Source organism: Canis aureus, chromosome 29, assembly GCF_053574225.1.
Source record: "Canis aureus isolate CA01 chromosome 29, VMU_Caureus_v.1.0, whole genome shotgun sequence".
Taxonomy (NCBI): domain Eukaryota; kingdom Metazoa; phylum Chordata; class Mammalia; order Carnivora; family Canidae; genus Canis; species Canis aureus.
In genome coordinates this window covers 23,442,861-23,464,248 of record NC_135639.1, presented here as the reverse complement: position 1 = coordinate 23,464,248, position 21,388 = coordinate 23,442,861, and the positions used below count along the sequence as shown (strand labels likewise).

General features: G+C 38.2%; 1 long non-coding RNA gene across 10 annotated transcripts in view; it reads left to right on the top strand.

The window, feature by feature from the left end:
• Positions 1 to 437: 437 nt before the first annotated feature.
• The window catches only part of LOC144301142 (uncharacterized), a 65,402-nt gene continuing 44,451 nt past the window's right edge, over positions 438 to 21,388 (top strand). For 6 of the 10 annotated variants that reach the window (XR_013367923.1, XR_013367917.1, XR_013367921.1 and 3 more), the window contains exon 1: positions 438 to 666. This is a non-coding gene — a long non-coding RNA (uncharacterized LOC144301142). Of the gene's footprint in view, positions 667 to 3,718; positions 3,785 to 21,388 lie in introns of all 10 variants that reach the window. The other 4 variants (XR_013367924.1, XR_013367922.1, XR_013367920.1 and 1 more) reach the window with 1 other exon arrangement.

Here is a 21,388-nt window from a genome sequence, read left to right as displayed (position 1 = left end):
TTTAGGGGGAGTTTTAGTTTCTCTCTTTACTTCTCTTTAAAGTTTGTATTTTGATAATAGACATGTATCCCAGAAATTCAGGTATTAAAAAAAAAAAAGAAAGAAAGAAGCAAGCTTGGAGGACCAGACAACTTAAATATGAAACAAAAGGATTATAAAATAGATCTGTTAGGATGAGGCATAGAAAAAAAAATTAGCACCAATATGGGCAATATCTTTTTATACATAGACCTGATGCCTTTGGTGACAGCGTGATTTAAGGAAATAGTATGGTTCAAGCTGAGAAAGATCATCTGTTCAGGAGATAGCAGAGCTGTGATCCCACAGATTTTAATTCTTCCAGGCAGTGTTACCCTCTGTGTGCCGAGTCCTATTGTTGAATCACAGTAGGTTACAGGTGTGCGGGTCTGTGGCTCCTTCAGCCTTCTGGTGGACATACAAGGCTTGAGACAGCAGAGCCCCTGGGCCAGGAACCCCTGGCAATGGACTGCCTCATCTGTTTACCCCAATATGACATTTATTCTGTGTGAGCTGTGAGGTGAAAAATAATGGGAGCCCTGAAGAGACCATTTTGTGTGGTCTCTTTTTTTTTTTTTTTTTTTTTTTTAAAAAGGATAACTGGCAGAGAGGTTGAAAGACTTTCCCCACAGTCATATAGCTCATTAGGTAAGTAAGCCAATCCCTTATTAAAGTAGAAATAAGAATATTGACAACACTCTCACACACATACACACAAACATTGAATTACAGTCAGAATAGAAAGAAGAGCATACAACAAAAGAACAGAATTCCAGGAATGATATATTCTGACAAGCCAAGTCACCTTGCTGCTTTTCAAGGGTCCTGACTCTCCGTATCTGATATTGATTATTAGGGATCCAATTATCAAGTTATATGCAGTAATCCATAGAAATTGATAATGATAGCATAGCTCATACAACATGGTAGTCTTTGCTTGTTTTCATCTTCTACGCCTTGGTTTTTTTGTGTTTTTAAAATAAGCTCTATAGAAAGAGTCCTAACCCTCATGGTGTTATCTTCCGGCAGAAGGTTCAATTCCAACTATTGATTAGTTATATTTATGTCTGTGCTTGTCTTCAAGACATCCTGGGGCCTGTCATGATGGGTTTACTCAGGGCATAGCTGCCAGTCACCGACGCAGATTAAACCATTCAGAGCTGATACAATTTGAGAGATGACCTGCTCGCTTCAAGCAGCTTCTGGTGTGTTTTGTGAGGCTAAAGTTCAGTTTCCACTTCATGATATATCCATTCTCCTCATCTCTGTCCTCTCAAATCCAGGCTACTCAAAGTCTTTGTTAAAGTTCAACTATGCGGTGGCTCTGTATCCCCCTCCTTATCCCACAATTCACAAGTCTCCTTATTCCTACCTCCCAGCATGCTGGGCTGCAGGTTTGCCCACAGTTACTTTGACCAGACAGGGGAAGAAATAAGGAAATGGCTTCTGAGATAGGCTGACAAATGTGCATATTCTAATCCCTGGAATCTGTGAATGTTACCTTATGGGACAAAGGGTACATGCAGAGGTAGAAAAATCACGAATCTTGAGATGGAGAGGTTATTCTGGATTTTCTGAATGGGTCCTACAGGGAATCACAAGTATTCTCAGAAGAGGGAGAGAGAGATTTAAATATAGAAGAGGAAATAGAGGGCAGGTTGGGTGGCTTGGCAGTTCAGCTCCTCCTTCGGCCCAGGGCCTGATCCTGGGGACCCAGAATCGAGTCCCACGTCAGGCTCCCTGCATGGAGCCTGCTTCTCCCTCTGCCTGTGTCTCTGCCTCTCTATCTCTGTCTCTGTCTCTGTCTCTCTCTCTGTGTGTCTCTCATGAATAAATAAATTTTTAAAAATCTAAAAAAAAAAAAAAAGAGGAAATAGATATAAAGATGGAAGCAAGAGGTAGGAGGGGCACCTGGGTGGCTCAGTGGTTCAATATCTGCCTTTGGCTTGAGTAGTGATCCTGGGGTCCTGGGATCGAGTCCCATATGGGGCTCCTCATAGGGAGCCTGCTTCTCCCTCTATGTCTCTGCCTCTCTCTCTCTGAGTCTCTCATGAAAAAATAAATTAAATCTTTAAACAAACAAACAAAAAATGGAAGCAAGAGGTAGGAGTGGTGTGAGGAAGAAGTCACAACCACAGAATACAGGTAGCCTTCAAAAGCTAGAAGGGGCAAGGAAACAGAGCTTCCAGAGGGACGTGCACTACCAACATCTTGGCTTTCTCCTAGCAAACTTGGACTTCTGGTCTCCAGAATGGTAAGGGAATAAATTCATATTGTTTTAAACTCTACTTTAGTCTATTTATTTATTTTTTTAAATAGCATTGATAGGAAACTAATACAAGCTGTTTTGTGGAAAGAACTTCCAATACCATCTCCATGTAGTTCCAACCTGCTGGAAAAGTCCATTTTTGGTCAATTTCCATCTACTATTGATAACACATCTTTGTTTTTCTCTTCTTATATTACCATCTTCTATTTTACAGATGTGGAAACTGAGCTTTAGAAAGCAGCAGAGTTGTTTTTGTTTTTGCTTTAATATTTTATTCATTCTTTTAAGAGACAGAGAGAAAGGTGGAGAGGGACAGAGGGAGAGGGAGGAGCAGGCTCCCACTGAGCAGGGAGCAAAATGCCAGTGCCTGGGGCTGGATCCAAGGACCCCAGGATCATGACCTGAGCTGAAGGCAGATGCTTAACCAACTGAGCCATCCATGCACCCTTCAGCATAGTTTTCTTAAGGAAGCATCACTGCGAGTAATAGACTCTCTGATACAATCCTTTCTCCCTGCTTCCAAAGCTGATGGTCTTTTCAGGCCTAAAACAGTTCCTTGAATTGGACCTTCCCCCTTTACAATGAACAGGAGGCAAGGAATTCCTTTCCTTCTGTGTATTTTACTGCATAAAATACCAGTATGGCCATGACTCTAATTATGATGTGTGGTTGACTTAGAAATGCTTGGGGATGAGGCTTCTTGGAACTTTTAGTGGTCTACTACTATTGATTCTTGCTGGATGGAAATAGAATCAGAGAGACAAAAATATCATGTTGAAAAACCCATTTACTAGGTGACCTCTAAGGTCCCTGAGAGCCGGATGAGGAAAAGAATCTTTTGAGAGGTTTGAGTCAGTATCACATTTTTGATAATATTTATGGGAGCATTTTCCTGTTATATTTAAATGGACTTGTTTTTCTCCTTCTAGGATTTTGTCTCCATTTTAGTTAGAGTTATCCTTACTATCCTCCCTCCTTCATGGTCGGCCCTAAAGTACAATTACTATGAATCTATTTTTAGTATGGGTGAGGGTTGTGGCATCTAACATTCATTAAATGCTTACTAAACACTAGACGCAAAGCTAAATATTCTCGCATGAACAATTTCTAATTCTTACAACAGTGTATGTTCTCATTCATTTGGGGAATATAAATAATAGTGAAAGGGAATATAAGGGAAGGGAGAAGAAATGTGTGGGAAATATCAGAAAGGGAGACAGAACATAAAGACTCCTAACTCTGGGAAACGAACTAGGGATGGTGGGAGGGGAGGAGGGTGGGGGGTGGGGGTGAATGGGTGACGGGCACTGAGGGGGACACTTGACGGGATGAGCACTGGGTGTTATTCTGTATGTTGGTAAATTGAACACCAATAAAAAATTAATTTATTTAAAAAAAAATAATAAATCTCACAACAACTCTGTGACTTAGGTGCTTTCATCATTGACCAGGATTCTGAAACTCAGAGAGGTTAACTCACCCAAGGTCACAATGTTAGTAAGTACTGGAATCGATAATTAACTAAAGTCTATCTCATTTGAAAGCTCATGTGCTTTTTTTAAGAATGACTTTCTCTCCCATCCACTTGTAAGAAATATCACCATTCTGTTGCTGCCTAAAATACATACATGTTTGTTTTTTTGTTGTTGTTGTTGTTTTTACTCTAAACTCCACTGCAGCTCCCCAATGTGGTCCACCCCTTTGGGCAGAGGTCGGGCATTTCCAAATCATCCCAGCATCTTCTTCCCCCATTCTTTCTGCTCCAAGTCCATCAGCACTCCTCTTTCCTCAGAGCAGCTGGTTGAACACAGCCATTCCAAAGAATAGGGACCTGATCACTTCAACTTCACCCATATGTGAACTTTGCCCAAGGAAACTGAGTCCAACCTGACAGTAGCAGAAAGATGGGGAGGGTCTCATGTGACTAGACAAGTGACTGGTGACATTCCACCTATTGTTAAAAATTTGCTTTATTTTTTTATAATCTCTCAAAACATACTGCCAAATAGTATAGCCTTTGACAGTGTACATCCCCCTTTCTCCCTCCCCCATCTCAAATGTTAGGACTCACTGGGTTAGGTGGAATATGCTAGAAACAGTCACTTGATGACTGATATTTAGAAGCTGCATTTCTATTTCCCTTAGAAAACTAACCAAGTCTGAGAGGGGTCCCAGAATGGTGATATGGAAAAATGCAACAGAGTCTTAGTGAGGATTTTTCTGATGAAGGGAAGAGTTAAGGCCCAGTCTTGCTTTTTCACTGAGGGGGGTCTTAACAACCTCATTGTCCTCTACATAACAATGTTCTTTTAATTGAACCCCATGCTCTCTATCAAGGAGAGTGAGTGGAAGATGAGAAATAAAATGCTCCCATTCTTTTCCACTGGCTATTACCTCAGTAATGGCATTAATAAAGGTGGCATTAGAAGGAACTGGGACAAAAAAATCATCATCACTCTTGAACCCATAAGAAATGAAGATTCAAAAGGTTATTACAGGTAATAAATTCACATTCTAACATGCAAAATGATTGTGGGCTTGAATTGGATGCATTTGGCTTGGTGATGGTTTTCCATTGGAAGTCACATGCCGGGTGAATCCAAGTGGAGCCTCTGGGCCCGGGAGGGCATCTAGGGACCGTGTTCCAACCTGGGGACCCTGATGTAGTCTCTTATTGCAACAACAATTCCTCCCCAAATCCACTCTGAAAATCCCAGCTGAGAGAGAGGAGGTTTCTGTGCTTGCCAGAATCTTAGAGGACAGGGAAGAAAGACGTGCTAGATGAAGACAAGGTGAACAAATGAAATCTGTCTAGCCTGAATGAGCACGCTGTCCAAAAGCTATTTCGGGAATCGGAAAGCAATCGCTCTCCAGATTGCTCTGTTCACACCCAAACTACAGCTGATGCATTATGTTTCTGCTAAAACCTGAGTTTACCAAGCCATGAGTTTAAATAAGCAAAATGTTGCCATTCTTAACCCAGAAACAAAGGGATTTAAAATGGCTGCCACTGCTTAGCCAAAAACATACATTGCAAAGCTTCAATTTATGTATGAAATAGTTATCGCCTCTCTAAGGCTTTTAGGCTATAATTATTTTTACCCTGAATTCTAAGGGAAGGGGGGGCAATAGGGAAATAAGAAATCTCTTTAATGCTTTTTGCTGTTGCTGCTTCTTCTTCTTTTGCTTTTTAAAACTTAAAAGCAAAAATAAATAAATAAATAAATAAAACTTAAAAGCATAATATTAACTGTAAATGCACTGTTTTCCTCTGAGATGAGATGATAAGAATCCCTTCATGGCCTCTACTATCATGAAGTAATAAAAAGAGACCTGTTGAAAAGTCAAGAGCCCTAGGTCAGATTTAAATTCTGTCTTCAATGTCTACTTACTCAGGCCCCAAACCTCAATGTCACCCTTCACTGAAATATTAGAGAAATAGACTAATATTTTTCATCCATTCTTTGAGCAAATCTAACTACTTTTCACCATTTCTACCCCTATTCCACCGAAGTCCATGTTACCATCACCTTTTCACACAACCACCAGAATGTTCTCTGTAAAATAAAAATCAAATCAGATCACGCCTGTTTCAAACCCTTTGGTGTCTTCCCAACCTACTCAGAACATCCTCTTACCACATCCTACCAGATCTGGCTTTTGGCTATTCTCCCAATGCATTGTCTAAGGTTCTTTCCCTCTCTTACTGGGCCCCTTGCTCACCCACAGACATGTCTCAGAGTGGAGGCTTACCATGTTAGTGGTTCCACCTGGGGTGCCCTTTCCTTGGCTCTTCACAAGGCTTGTGTTAATATATCACTTTTCAGAGAGCCTTCTCTTACCACTACACTGAGCAGCACATGGTAAGGGCTAAAAACATTAATGCTATGTTTGTTCACATTTAATTATATATGTTGTCATATTCTCTCTTGAACCTTGTTTGCTCTTTTTATTATTTTATCTCTTCTTATGGGTACTCCCTCCAAGCTTTATGGTTTAATCTGCATGGAGACTTGATCCATCTGGTTCTCAGTCATGAGTTCAATGTCATGAAACACTCATTGTATTAACCAATCAATTAAAAATATTGATCAAACTCTTTCTTGGAGGGCATTCAAATATCCCTAAAGAAGTGAAATACTGATTGTTTTCTTCTAGGTGCTTATATATTAGCTGGAGACATGTACACACATGGACACACATACCCACACAGCTTAAAATATCAAGTACCAAGATCTTAGTGCCATTAGTAAATATTGAAAGAACTCTGAGGAGGAAAAGGGCCTTGTGACAAAGCTCCTTGAAGAGGCTTCTAGGTTCTCTGCATGATCTATAACCACTTACCTCTCCTATCTCCTTTCTTTCAATTTCCCTCCCCCAAAACCACATTGCATGCCACAACTCAGTCATACTCAACTTCCTTCCATCCCTCAAATGTTCTATACTTCCATTCTGTTTCTAAGGCTTTGCATATGTTCCTTCTCTCTCCTGTACAGAACATCATTTCTCCCATTTTCTCTGCAGCCAACTGACTCCTATCAAGTTTTAGGAATCAATGCAGACAGGACTTTCTCTAGGAAGCCTCCCTGATATCTGCTGCCTTAGTATCATTTCACATTGTAACTACTTTACTTGCTACATTTTCACTGTAGAATTCCACAGGGAAAATTTATTGTACTTATTGTTCCTTGCTGCATCCCTAGATCATGGTAAAGTGCTTTTCACAAAGTGCGGGTTAATTATGACTCTATTGATTAAATGACTCTAGATCAGCTACAGATTTGGAAAAGTTGTTTATCCTATTTCTTCCAGAGAAGTGGGGATAGCTATTTCTAATAGTCAGCAAAGCATTGACTAAAAGCCTCAGTGATTAGGACTAACCAAGGCATCTTCTTCTCTAACTTGTCATCTCAGTGAATCTCTGCCGGTATCTCCCACATCTAGCTAAGTAGCATCCCAACCACTCTGGAAGACTCTACTTTTCTATTGAACTGGGTATGGTAGAGTCAGGTCATTGTAGGTGCCATCTTATTATGCCTTCGTGGATAAACAGATAACCTATCTATTACTATTATGACAGAATCCTTTCTTTTCTGTTACTTTATTTATCCCAGACATATTTTCCATGAAGGACAAAATATGTGGAAAAGTAGTATAGGCTGATTGAATCCCATTTGACCTTCCTTTTCTCTATAGGCTATACTATCTAGGGTCTGGATCCTGCTTTGCTCTTCTACAGGGTGCCTTCCAACAGAGACTTGGATGGAATGATTGGACTCTGGCACTTCCACGAGCTTTATTGTATAGTTCCTCACTCTACTGTGTTCTCAACCATGTTTCCGTAGGCCTGGATACCTGTCTGAGAACTAGGCTGAATTTGCCATTTTTGACTTGGATTAATCCCAGAGGCTATTGGTTCTTCCCCATTTTGTCCCTCATTATAGCTAATTTTCTTACAATTTTTCCACTCTGGAATACCTGAGTGCTATGCTTTAATGCATTTATTTCTAGCCCTTTCCTAGGGAACAAATTCCATCATAATTAGAGAACACAGTATATCTTCTATTTTCTCTGGATTCTTCAAATTATAGAGGGCAATAAGGATAATGCCAAACACATGGAGGTCACCCAAACTGTGTGTGTGTGTGTGTTTAAGCCTCTGGGTAGGAAATATAGAATGATGACAAATATAGTTTCAAGAGTCTGCTCTACCCAGCTCACTGCTCTCTGATGTCCAAAGAATTGAGAATCCTGGGGGTAACTTTGCCAACAGATAAGAAGTCTCCTTTTTCTGAAATGCTGAAAGAGACAAAAGATGCTTTCTTTTTTTCCAGTTTTTGTAGCCAGGCCTCAATTCTTTCTGGCAGGTACATGTTTGACTAGGGGTTATTCAGTCCTTAGGGCCAGTGCTTCCTCCCCACATGCCAATTACTGCCAACTCTTGTGTGGACATATGTGAGAACCATGTTTGATGCTGATACATATAGACATCTCACAGAGGCCTCCAGTCCTACACCTGGAAAATGATTACCAGGCTGAGATTGGCTCCAGAGACAAAGATGGTTCTGTTTAATTTGAAGACTTTAAATGGTGCTCAGGGAACAATAGACTGCTAATGGAGAAAGTAAATCTGTTAATATTTAATTTTCTTAGGCTGCGGTTTCTTATTAAGAACTCCCTTATGTAAGGTATACTGGTATTGTTTGGAGAGAGCAAAGCGTCCTTGGACTGGTGACCTGGTGCTGGGATTTTATTACAAATCTGTGATATCTAACCTCAACTGCAAGAGGTCTCTCAAATTATCCATGACACTTGTTCTTGAGCCCTTAACTCTCCTGCTTCAACCCTGACTTCTTGCCCCCTAGTTTCCATGCTTAAAGATATAACTAATGAGTACCTATCATAAATTAGGCATTGTGACAGATAGAAAGGAGCCAGATGAATAGGATACAGTTCCAAGGTAAAGATAAAAAAAATCTGCACGTTTACAACTTTACCTAAATCTTACTAAAAAACATCCTGTCAGTCTCACCTCCAATTAAGAGAAAGAAATAATTTTTCTTCATTATTTGGTGTTTTTAAAATGAAATACACACATTATGACAATATGTCCTCAATACCAATATGTTAGACACTGCTCTAGGTTTTTGGGATACAAGGAATAAGAAAGGCAATGTCCTTTTTGTAGACATCGAATTCTAATTGTAAAAACATACATTGTATTAAAAAACAGCTGGATAATTCTGGATAATGATAAGCATTTTGAAGAAAATAAATTACATTATGACAGAGAATGCGTGTGTGTGTGTGTAGTGTTCCTTCATAGAGAGTTATCAGGAAAGTGCCACTTGAGCTAATTTTAAAGAACAAGCATGCAAAGATATTGAGACTGAATATCCTAGATAATTAAATCAATGAGCATAAAGACCTTAAGCCTAGCATGTTCTGGTGAACAAAACCAAAGTTATAAGCATAAGAATCAGAGAATAAGAATGAGGTGAGGGAGAAAGAGATGAGAGAAGAAAAAGGATTGGAAAGGAGGGCAGAAGCATGGAGACCTTTTAAGATTGTGGTAAGGAGTTTGGATTTGGTTATAAGACAGTGGGAAGCCAATAGAGGGCTTTGTCAAGATAATGAGATTAAATTATTGGATTTAAATCTCAACACTTTTTCTTAATTTCTGAAGAAGAATGTATTGTTATCATGGAGAAAGAAGGGGATACAGAGAACCAATTATGAGATTATAAAAATTGTTCATGAGACAAATCATTTGGTATAGCCTAGCATGTTAGCAATGAAGGTAGAAAGTCTCAAGATCTATGTTGGATGTAGTACTGATGGAATTCACTGATACTTTATTTATTTATTTATTTTTAAAGCAGTTCTTTTTTTTTATTTTATTTATTTATTTACGATAGTCACAGAGAGAGAGAGAGAGAGAGAGAGGCAGAGACACAGGCAGAGGGAGAAGCAGGCTGCATGCACTGGGAGCCCGACGTGGGATTCGATCCCGCGTCTCCAGGATCGCGCCCTGAGCCAAAGGCAGGCGCCAAACCGCTGCGCCACCCAGGGATCCCCCTCATTGATACTTTAGATGGAGAGATGAAAAACAGACATAAATAAAGAATGGTTCCCAGGATTATATCCCTTAATATTGATGCCTTTTTCTGAAAAATGAAAGACAGGAGAAACACATTTGACAGTGATGAAATGTATAGCTTGGCTTTGGACATTGTAATTCTGAGATACCCACTAAATATTAAAGGTGTCAAACAATCAGTAATCAGTAAGTTTGAGTTTTGAGCTCAGTAAAGTGCTCAGAAATGGCATTTGAGCTACATTAATACTACTTGATATACAAGTAGTATTTGGCTGAATGAGATTGGCCAAAGAAGAATAGAGAGCGTATTGACAAAGGAGCAAATAGAATAGAAGACAAAAACTTTTAGAAATTGAGCAGAGGAGGATGACCCAAACTGAAAGACCAAGTTGCAATGATCTGAGGATGGAGGTTTGTGTGATGTTCTGATACTCAGCAGAACACATTTCAAGGAGTAATCGTGAATATAATCACATACATTGTATAGTAAGAGAATATTTGAGGACCATTGGACTGGGTAAGATGGAAATGTCATTGATCTTGACAAAAACAGCTTCAGTAGAATGGTGGTCATGAAGCCTACTTGGAGTGGGTTTAATAGAAACCAGAGAGGTGGTGTAGCAGTAAGTATAGAAAATTCATTCACTTTGATCTTCAGGAGCAAAGAGAGGTAGTAAGACAGTAAAAGAAGGGATATGTAAATTAAAGACTTTTTATAAATATATATATATATATATATATATATATATATATATATATGAAATGACTGTAGTATGTAAATACCCTGATGGGAATATTTCAGTAGAGAATAAAAGTAATTATGTAAAAAACAAGGCAGAAAATTGTATTACATAAATACAATTCAATTAGAGGTTGAAGCAGGTTCCCCACAGGGAACCCAATGTGGGACTCAATCCCAGGACCCTGGGATCATGACCTAAGCCAAAGGCAGATGCTAAACCACTGAGCCACCCAGGTGTCCATATTAGATAAATATTTAAGGAGAGAAAAAGTATACGAATGAGCAAAGGGGAGAGAGAGGTAGAAGAAGAGAGAAGAAGAGAAGGAAAAGGAGTTGAGAAGAGAAGAGAAGAGAAAGAAGAGAAGAGAAGAGAAGAGAAGAGAAGAGAAGAGAAGAGAAGAGAAGAGAAGAGAAGAGAAGAAGAAGAGGGGAGGAGAGATAGAAAATATATAGGGTACAAGTAAAGGGGTTGACCTTTGATGAGAGTCGGTACTTATTTTGTTGCAAATGGATGAGAGGCAAAGATTTCAAAGTAAATGCAGCTAGATGGGAGACTAGGTGGTAGAAATTTGAGGGAGTTTTTTCTGTTTCTATTTTCTAAGTGAAATTTGAGTCTATGTCATCAACTGAGATTGAATAAGGGAAATGGTAAAGAAAGTTTAAAGAGGTAAGTAAGATGTATGAAATAATTTTGAAAACTGAAGCGTAAACATGCTATTGAAGAGGTTTTAGATAATGTTTAGGGTCCATTTTAAGATTTGATATTATAAATCAAAAGTGGGGCTGTTAGGGTTTTACTAATATTTGGTGGAATTATAGGTGAATATAATGGAAAAAGTGAAGATCCAAGGAGTTATGATCATTTGAAAGAGTGGTTATAATGATGACTATAGGATTAAATTGAGTGAGAGGAAAATGGGAACAAGAACATGGTAGTCAAGGGAGTAGGCAAATGGATGGGTCAAATAATTGTTTGAGTGGGCATACAAAAGACAGTAAAGCTCCAGAATGGGAAATCCTTGACACCTGTCCTTGACTTGATCTCAATCCATCTCACATGAGATATTGTTCTATCAGTAAAACCTCTCAACTAAACATTTAATGTTTACTTTTCAAGTTCTACTTTACCTATATCTGCAAATATTACCTAATGGCACAGAAAGAAACATAGTTTTGGTCTTGTTCTTTCAAATGCACAATAAGTCTCTAATTCTATGCCATTTTTTCTTACCCTCTTCATTAGTGACAGTTGTTGTGTAGGGCTGGCTGCCCTGTGCTTTGTAGGATGATTAGCTGCATCCTTGGCTTCTACCCACTAGATGTAGCAGCCCCTTACCCCCATTGTGACAACTAAATAATCTTCTGATATTGCCAAATGTCCCTTGGGAGCCAAATTGCCTCTGGTTGGAAACTATTGTTCTACACTAATTGCCTTCATATGCTCTCCACCCACTTATAACTAAATTCTACAATTTGGCTTCTATATTACTAGTCCATAATAGTTCTCTTTCTGTGAAGTTGAGTCACCAAAAAAGTCAGTGACCACTTGGCTCATCATCACTTTTCTTTCCTATCCAACTTGGAAAATCTCTCCTGTAACTACTTTTTTTACTCTGGCTTCCATATCTTCTGTTATTCATCTTAGTACTAAAACTATTCTCAATCTCAAATCTTTTCTCCTCTACTTCAGATATAATCTCTGTGGACCTGCCCTTAAGTAAATCTATTTCTATTATCCCCTCACTTAATCCCCACAGATTTCATTACAACCTCTATGTGTTACAGGATTTCTTTTCTTCTGGTGCCCATAGTTCTTGGTCATACCACTTTGAAGAATGTAGGTGGGCAGCAAATCAAGGCTTACTGAGTGATAGTAAAGTAAAGTTTATTAAGTGACAGTACCAAGCTCCCAAAGCGGGAGGAGATCCAAAAGTGTTGCCAATGCCAATGTCATAATCGATCTGATTTCTATACTGTTGCTAACCACTATCTTGTAATGTCCTAGTGACCTTACCTACACAGTCATTGCCAAAATTTAGTTATTCAGTAGTTTTGCCTGGAACATTGCTCTGAATAATTTTATGATCTTCTGGCCTACAACATATTTGCTCTTTTGATCAGTCTTCAGTACTGCTTTTCTACTAGTTTTCCTGAAGAAAATGCATAGTCATGACACTATGACATCCCTGTGCTCCATCGGTAGCCCCTCATGTTATACACACAAGTATTTCTAAACTCCTTAGGCAAGTGACAGGTCTTCCCTTATCTGGCCCTAAACTATATTTCCTACCGGATTTTCCTTTATAGCATTCAACTGTAACAAAAACTTGACCCACCTATGTGACTCACATTTTTTTGTCTGTTACCATTCTTTATAATTTTCACTTTGCCTAGATCCAGCCTCCCTTCCTCTTCTCACATAACGAACACATAGCAGCTCTAACAAATTCTCCCAATCTTTCTACCCTCCTGAGTCTGCTATTTCTCCATAGCCTCTTCCCTTATATCACAATTGGAAAGGAAGCACTGTTTACAGAGTTCTAACAGTATGCCATGGGCCACACTAGATTTGTATATATTATTATTATACTCTAGGCATAGTAGATGCATATAATGATTTTAATAAATATTTCCAACATAAAGAATGAATTTTTTCTCCAATTTATAGATAGGGAGATAGTAGCACAATGAGATTAAGTAACTTGTTTTACTTTACATAAACTGTAGGTTGAGGATCCTGGAGTGATTTTAAGATCGGTATAGCTCTCAAACCAGTGCTTCACTGATTACAAACATGGCTTCAAAAGTAGGACTACTTTTCCCTGAAAATTCACTGCTCTTTATAAGATGCAGTTCGTTGTTGTGCATCATCAGCACTGAACTGAGGTCTAAGTAACAGTTCTAGATCCAGCTTTGGTGATGGGTGCTTTGAACCATCACAACTTGAGCATTAGACCTCCACCATACAAAGAGGCATCAGTATGCTCTAGCGTTATGTTGAAGGAAACCAGACAGAGTTCCTGCCTCTAATACTACAATGCCTAGATTCTAACCAATATAAATATTTTTCTGGGAGGGAAATTAATTTTCATCTATTAAAATGAAATCCTGTTTTGTTGGAAAAACACATCATTTGTAATCACTAATATCCTAGCCAGAATTTGCTTCTTTTAACCCTTCTCTAATATTTACATAATTATATATCATAACCAAGTTTTCCAAACATCTTAAACCTCAATTTCCTTTTCTATAAAGTGAGGGGTTTATTAATACCCACTAAGATTGTGGAGGATTTAATTGGAAATGTACATATATATGTCACATATACATTGTATACTTACCAAATACAATGTATTTATCATATATATATATATATATATATATATATCTCACATATATAATATTTATCAGAGTGCCCAGCACACACTGAGAATCCAATAAATGATATAGCATTTTTAATTTTCAAGAAAGTTTGTATATAATAAGAATTTGTAGGAAGCAAGGAGAAAGGGAAAAAGGGGATATAAATATAAGACACAGTAGAAAGCCATCAAAGAAATTGTTGGATGGAAATATCTACTCAAAATGTATTGAAAACTTAAACATAAGACATGAAAGTGTAAAACTCCTAAAAAAATGCAGGGGATAATAATCTTGATATTGGGATCCCTGGGTGGCACAGCGGTTTGGCACCTGTCTTTGGCCCAGGGCGCGATCCTGGAGACCAGGGATCAAATCCCACGTCGGGCTCCCGGTGCATGGAGCCTGCTTCTCCCTCTGTCTGTGTCTCTGCCTCTCTCTCTCTCTCTCCCTGTGTGACTATCATAAATAAATAAAAAATTTTTTTAAATTAAAAAAAAATCGTGATATTGATCTTGGCAATAATTTCTTGGATTTGACACCAAAAGCACAGGGAACAAAAGCAAAAAAGATAGGTGGAATTATATCAAACTAAAAGCTTGTGCACGGCAAGGGAAACAATCAAAGGAGTTAAAAGTCAATTTATGAATTGGAGAAAATGTTTGCAAATCATCTTTTTGATAGGGTTTAATTTCCAAAATGTGTAAGAGTCTCCTACAACTCAATAGTGAACCAAAAACAAAACAAAGGCCACAAATAATCCAATTAAAAATGGGAAAAAGAATAGATCTCTCCTGGGGCACCTGGGCGACTCTGTGGCTGAGTGTCTGCCTTTGGCTGAGGTCATGATCCCGAGGTCCTGGGATTGAGTCCCACATTGGGCTCCCCGTGGGGAGCCTGCTTCTCCCTTTGCCTATGTCTCTGCCTTTCTTTCTGTGTCTCTCATGAATAAATAAATAAAATCTTTTAAAAAACCCAGACATTTCTTCAAACAAGACATATAAATAGCTATCAGGTTTTTGAATAGGTGTGTTCAATATCACTAACCAGAAGGAAAATGAAGATCAAAACCATAATGAGATATCACCTCACACCTATTAGGATGGCTATTATAAAAAACAACAACAACAACAACAAAGGATAACAGGTGTTGGAGAAGATGTGGAGAAACTGAAACCTTTATTTTCTGTTAGTGACAATGTATATTGAGTGCAGCCACTATGGAAAGCAGAATGGAAGTTCCTCAAAAAATGAAAAATAGTACAACCATAGGATCTAGCAAACCTATTTCTGGGCATACAGCTAAAAGAGTAGAAATCAGGATCTTGAGGAGATATCTGCACTCCTATGTTTATTGCAATATTATTCACTATAGCCAAGACCTTGAAGTAACCTAAATATCCATCAACAGATGAATGAATAAAGTGTTGCATATACTTACAATGGAATATTATTTATCAAAAAAAAGGAATATCATTTATCCTTAAAAAGAAAAGAGGGCATCTCACCATTTGTGACAACATAGATATAGACCTCTAGGATATTATACCAAATGAAATAAGCCAGCCACAGAAGGACAAATACTATATGATTACATTTATATGAAGTATCTAAAATAGTCAAATGCACAGGAACAGAGAAGAGAATGGTGGTTGCTAGGGCCTGGGGAAGAGGGAAATGGAGAATTGTTGCTCAATGGATATAAAGCTTCAGTAATGCAAGATGAATAAGTTCTAGAGATCTGCTATATAATGTAGTGCTTATAGTTAACAATATGGTATTGTGTACTTTATGTTTTTAATTTTGAAAATATTTTATTTATTTATTTGAGAGAGAGAGAGAGAGAGAGAGAGAAAATGAGTAGGGAGAGAAGTAGAAGGGGAGGAAGAAAGAATCCCAAGCAGACTCCACACTGAGTGTGGAGCCTGTTGTGGGGCTTGACTTCATGACCCTGAGATCATGACCTGAGCTGAAACCAAGAGCTAGGATGCTTAACCAACTGAGCCACCTCAGTGCCTCTGCTTTTGTGCACCTTAAAATATGTGAAGAGGATCGATTTTAACACATGTTAAGATTAAGTGTTCTTAACACATGTAGACACAATAAAGAACATTTTTGGGAGATAATGGTTGTGTTTATTATGTTGATTGTGGTGATGGTATCAGTTCTAAGCATTATATTCAAATTCATCAATGTGTACATATTAAATGTGTGTGATTTTTAAAATATCAATTATATTTCAATACAGCTTTAAAAAGAGATGAAATGTGGATTTTTAATTTATCTTAGCTTTGGACATATTGGGTTCTTCTGACTATACATGCATATATGTGTATACACTCATTTGTGGGAAAATATAATACCCTTGTAGCCTACTATGGTATGGCAGTTCCTCAGCCTTCACCCTACACCAGGGTGAGCAATTGTTATTAAATAAAAGGCAACATAATGACATTAAATAATGAGACTTGCAGAGCAGCTAGCTGACTCAGGGCCATACTTCACAGGTCTTTGAGCCTCATTTCCTCATCTGTATAATGGGAATGATAATGTAAATCTCATGGTGTTGAGGCATGAAGACATTAGGTATATGAGTGTGCCAATGGAAATCATTTTTATGACATTTGACCTTAACAGATTGCTGTATTTTCAGAGCCTTGGCTATCATTCTGAATCATTGGGTAATTTATCCTTTGAGGACTATTTTTTCCTGTATTAAGAGAAAAGACATAAATCAGAGACCAGAAAGTGGATGTCCATGTTTGTGGTAATTTCTTGAAAGGCTTAGCAATGGAACAAAAATAAAGCCTCCTCAAATTCTTAAGTTTCCTTTAGATCAGAAATATATTCTATAAAGTAAATCTTCTTTTTATCCTCTGTTATTTTTGATAAAATATTAATCAGCTGAAGGTAATATATGACTATGATAAGGAGACAGATGTTTTAATCACTCATTTGGCAGCTATTTATTTCTTGTCTAGGTAGTTTGGGAACTGTGATCCTCACAGTTTGAAGGAAGGGTGGTAGAGGTAGGGAGACAAACAGATACACAGGGAAGTACAATACATAGAGAACATTTAATTCAGACTTGCCATTTAAAAGACTTCTCAAAGGAAGTAATGTCTTTATTGAGACCTAAAGGATGAGACTCAAATGAAAACTGGAAAGGGAAAGTTTTCAAGATGGAAAGAGCAATATGTGCTAAGACAAGGAATTTGTGCAACTACCTTTCTGAGTGTAGCATATATTTTAAGAAAGAGTAGATATAGATATAGATATAGATATAGATATAGATATAGATATATAGATATAGATATAGATATAGATATTCAGGATGCCTGGGTGGCTCAGCGGTTGAACGTCTGCCTTCTGGCCCAGGTCGTGATCCTGGGGTCCTGGGATTGAGTTCCACATTGGGCTCGCTGCATGGAGCCTGCTTCTCTCTCTGCCTGTGTCTCTGCCTCTCTCTCTCTGTGTCTCTCATAATAAATAAATAAAATATTAAAAATATATATAATATACATACTCATATGTAATATATAAGATATAAGATATATATATATATATATATATATATATATATATATATATATATCTCCAAGGAACAGATAAATAATTTGAAATTACAAGTTTTCTGTAGTAAATAATCTAAAGAAAGGGAGGTCAGGGGCCTAGAGACAGGCAGAAGCCTGTCTAAAGTTTGGTTAAGCTGAGGAAAATGTTAAAGACAACTTGATTAGAGCATTGTTAGAGGGAACCTGCCACAAGCACAATAGATTTTCCAGGAAGAAAATTTTATTTTGAAATCACATGTGTGTCATATTTCAAAATATATGTGCTTATCAAATGTAAACATCTTTGCCTTGGTTACGATGCTGCTAAGAGCAGAACCTGAGATCAAGACTTGATTTGGGATGGTTTCTTTGGAAAATAATTTCAGGAAGCAACAGTGAGAGTAAGAGCAGTGAGGCAGAAAAGGTAAACATTTCAATAGAGGCATGTTATGAAAATTCACTATTGAGTTGCTGTGTTCTCACAGCAACGAGAGCTGAATTTGGCAAGGACCTCTAAGAGGAGGAAGAAAAAAAAGAAGAAACAAGAAAGAAAGAAAGAAAGAAAGAAAGAAAGAAAGAAAGAAAGAAAGAAAGAAAGAAAAAAAGAAAGAAAGAAAGAAAGAAAGAAAAGAGAGAGAGAGAAAGAAAGAAAGAAAAGAAAGAAAGAAAGAAAGAAAGAAAGAAAGAAAGAAAGAGAAGAAAGAAAAAGAAAGAAAAGAAAGAAAGAAAGAAAGAAAAAAGAAAGAAAGAAAGAAAGAAAGAAAGAAAAAGAAAGAAAGAAAATAGAAAAAGAAAAGAAAGGCAAAGAATTTAATTGAATATGTTACAAGCTTTCCTGCTCCGTGGTTCTGAAAGTGAAATTGATATTCATGATGTACCCCCTTCACTATCCATTCTACATTTTCCTCACCTCCAAGGAGAAAATCTGTCCATAAGGATTGCTTACATGCTATGATGACCAATCCTTCATCCTTGAGAGATAATCCCTTGATTCTCTTGCACTTGTCAGACTGTGTTTGTTGTAATTTCCTACTCACTGTTAAGACCAAGCGTAATGCCTGAAATTATATTTTAGTAAGTTCTCATCTCTATAATAGCAGTGCCAGCTTCTCATGATATGCAGGGTTGATAACCCCAATCTTTCTTTGCCTTCTGTGCTACTTGAGTGTGGTGCCCAAGGGGATCTGGCAATATTTGTAACTTCAGGTTCAATAGAATTCTCATTGTGTTTCTCAGTGGAAATATTCTTTGCCAGAAAACAGGAATTTTAATCCAGCAAAGTGTAACATTGTGGTGCCAGAAAGAACAAATTCTGTAATTGGTTTCTGAGAATAATGAGAAGAAGGGCCAATTATATACCCATCTTGAAGTTTCCTATCTGATATAGTCTAGCTATGGTTTCTGCTATTAGTATAGTGCATACACAGCCTCCTTGAGGACTACTTCTACCCCATAATGCATCATCCCTTAGCTGGTGCCTTGGCTGAGCCTTTAATAGTTTATTAAAATTCTGGAATGTTTGGGTGGCTCAGTGGTTGAGCGACTGCCTTCAACTCAGGGTGTGATCCTGGAGTCCTGGGATCGAGTCCCATATCGGGCTCCCTGCATGGAGCCTGCTTCTCCCTCTGCCTGAGTCTCTGCCTCTCTCTGTCTCCCTCTCTGTCTCTCATGAGTAAATAAATAAAATCTTTAAAAAAATAATTTACTAAAATTCTATCAGGACATCTGCTTTGAGGTGACAAAGTATATAGTGGGAAGAGTTAATATTCTAGTCATGAGTCCATTGTCACATCTCATCTGCTTTAAAATGATGGGGATCTCTGGGTGGCGCAGCGGTTTGGCGCCTGTCTTTGGCCCAGGGCGCGATCCTGGAGACACGGGATCAAATCCCACCTTGGGCTCCCGGTGCATGGAGCCTGCTTCTCCCTCTGCCTGTGTCTCTGCCTCTCTTTCTCTTTCTCTCTCTGTGTGACTATCATAAATAAATAAAAATAAAATAAAATAAAATAAAATAAAATAAAATAAAATGAGTCACTTGGTTCAAAGCAATATTTTATTGGATCCATGTCACGAAATTAGGCTACTCTATAAGCCCATTGATGATGCGGCTGGTGGAATAGTGTAGGATAGGATGCCAAACCCATACACGAAGTAGTTGTCATTTTTAAAAGTTTATTTATTTATTTGTAAGTAATCTCTATACCCAGTGTGGGGCTCCAACTCATGATCCAGAGATCTAGAATCACATGCTCTTCCAATGGAGCCAGCCAGGTGCCCCAGTAATTGTCATTCTTAATAAGGAAGAATTACTGCTTCTTCAAGGTTGAATAAGTTCAGTGAAATCAACTGGCTACCAAGAGACTGTCTGGCCTTCTCGAGTTATAGTCCCATATTAAGCACACAGCTTCAGCTACTATTGTTTACAGGTTGGGCATTTATCAGCAGCTGTGCGTAGATCAGCTTTGATGGGAGAGCTCATGCAGAGCCCCCACGCCTGCCACCACGGCTGCTCCCCTCATAGCACTGTTGCATAAGCTCTAGAATGGCTGAGGACAGAAGCTGGCTGACATCTACTGGATGAGCTATTTAATCCACCTGATTCTTGAGTGCCTCATCCACAGTTGAAATTCTCTGTTGGACATTGAAGTAAGACACAAAATTTGGCATACTCTGTGCCATATCTTTAGATTCATCCGTATGCCTATCCCCTAGACCTTTCTTTTTCTGTCTTCTGGAGTTGCTTATTCCAGGTCCTTGGTTCAGCTGGGAGATGGAGTCAATGGAATCCTTACTCAAGTCTGTTTTTCCTTCCATATCAAGTTGATGAACAACATAATGAACCAGGAAAATGTTCACTTGATGAGTCCACAAAGGCATTGGAAAAGAACACATGTGGAAAAAAATTTAGGCCAGGACTACATTTATTACCTGTCATGATTTTTTTTTTTTTTTTTTTTTTTTTTTTTTATGAGAAAGAAAGAGAGGGAAAGCAGGGAAGGGCAGAGGGAGAGAGGAAGCTTAAGCAGGTTCCATACCCAGCACAGAGCCCAACACAGGGCTCAATTTCAGGACCCTGAGATCATGACCCAAGCTGAAATCAAGAGCCGGACACTTAACCAACTGAGCTATCTGGGTGCCCCACTTCTGGCATGATTTTTAAAATCAGCTGCTCACCAGCTGCAGGAAATATTTTTCTTTTGTTTTCCTTCTTTTTTTTTTTTTTTTTTTTTTTTTAATGTTGCCAAGAAAACTTCCTGCTTTCACAGCATACCCTGAGGCTATAGTTATCTGAAGGGATCCTACCATTTTCATTCTTTAAGGTATTAAAAGCCAACCAGTTCCACTATGCTGTAAATTGCTAATTTACCCAAACTGTCCAAATGCTAAAACTACTGCTTAAACTAATGTTTGCCTTTATATCTGTGATATATACCATTCTACCAAGAGTTAGAAGCTCAATAGTTGCGATATTTCAACACATCAGATGTTATCATTACACTACCATCAGCAGTGGGGTCTCTGTGGGCATCAAATTGATCTGGTATCAGAATTCTATTATGATGGTCTGTTTCCTAGGGCCATTTCTACATTCCAAGTTTGGCTTTCCCTTATACAAAGGATTGGTTATAGGTATTTCATTTGGATAGAAATCCTTTTAAGCAGGAGTAAAGGAATAGAGAAGAATGAGACAAAAAAGTGAGGAAAACAAGTAAGATTGTCATTGTCAAGGTTGCTTCTATAGGAAATGAAGACTTGATTCCACAGAGAACTCTAAGAGTTATTACAGGTACCTCCTAGAGTTACCTGACAGAGAATAAGAGGCTCAGATATTTATCCATTGGCTC